Source organism: Suncus etruscus, chromosome 7, assembly GCF_024139225.1.
Source record: "Suncus etruscus isolate mSunEtr1 chromosome 7, mSunEtr1.pri.cur, whole genome shotgun sequence".
Lineage (NCBI taxonomy): Eukaryota > Metazoa > Chordata > Mammalia > Eulipotyphla > Soricidae > Suncus > Suncus etruscus.
The window spans coordinates 47,983,773-47,984,582 of NC_064854.1; the positions used below are offsets into that span (position 1 = coordinate 47,983,773).

Consider the following 810-nt stretch of genomic DNA (forward strand, 5'->3'; position numbering starts at 1 on the left):
AATACAGAAAAATAGCTTGCATTAATATTGAAAACCATTATGCTAAGTAAAAGAAACCAGTATAGAAGTCCATGGCATTAAAAAAGTCCATGCATTTTATAATTTTATTTATGTGAGATTTCCAGAATGTAAAACACCCCACAGAAACAGCCAGCAGTTTAGTCATTTTCAAAGGGATGGGGATGTGAGAAGTGTTTGCTAATGGATGTTGGGGTTCTTTACTGGGGTAATAAGAATATTATATGATTTGTGATAATGGTTGTTACAAGGTTACAAATATAACTAAAGTTCCATATAATTGTTTATTATCCTGACTAAGATCAGATACTTACACTTGATCTTAGCCAAAAGACTGAGAAGCAATCATTAAATTTGTATAATATAAAAAAATTTACATGAATTCTTAAAATACTAAGAAATTCTGTTTTTAAATTTAGTTTTAAATTTCACAGAGGCTTGCATACACTGATTGGTTCTGGAATGCTCATACCAGATGAGCCCCTGAGCACTACCAGGCATGATCCTGAAAGGTTGCCTGACAGCACAGGGTCTAAATAGCTCCACATATTGTCTCTGCACTGAAACCATAGGCCCTAGTTAGTGAGTTCGCTGAACTTTGAGAGAAAAAAAAGAAGAAGAGTGATTATGTATGCCCTCTCCCCTGCCAAAAACCTTTATATTTCAAACTTAAAATTTCAGGTAATAGCAATGTAGAGGATGAATAAAAAGACCAAAATGTACATTAAGACTTTGGTCTTATTCATGGAAAAGACATAAATATGCCATAAGCTTTAAGCATTGGTAAGGAAA

The 810-nt window shown here is 33.3% G+C and overlaps 1 pseudogene; it reads right to left on the minus strand.

Annotated features, from left to right (window-relative positions):
* Positions 1–254: 254 nt before the first annotated feature.
* Positions 255–364, minus strand: LOC126014945 (uncharacterized; annotated as a pseudogene).
* Between the last annotated feature and the right edge of the window lie 446 nt (positions 365–810).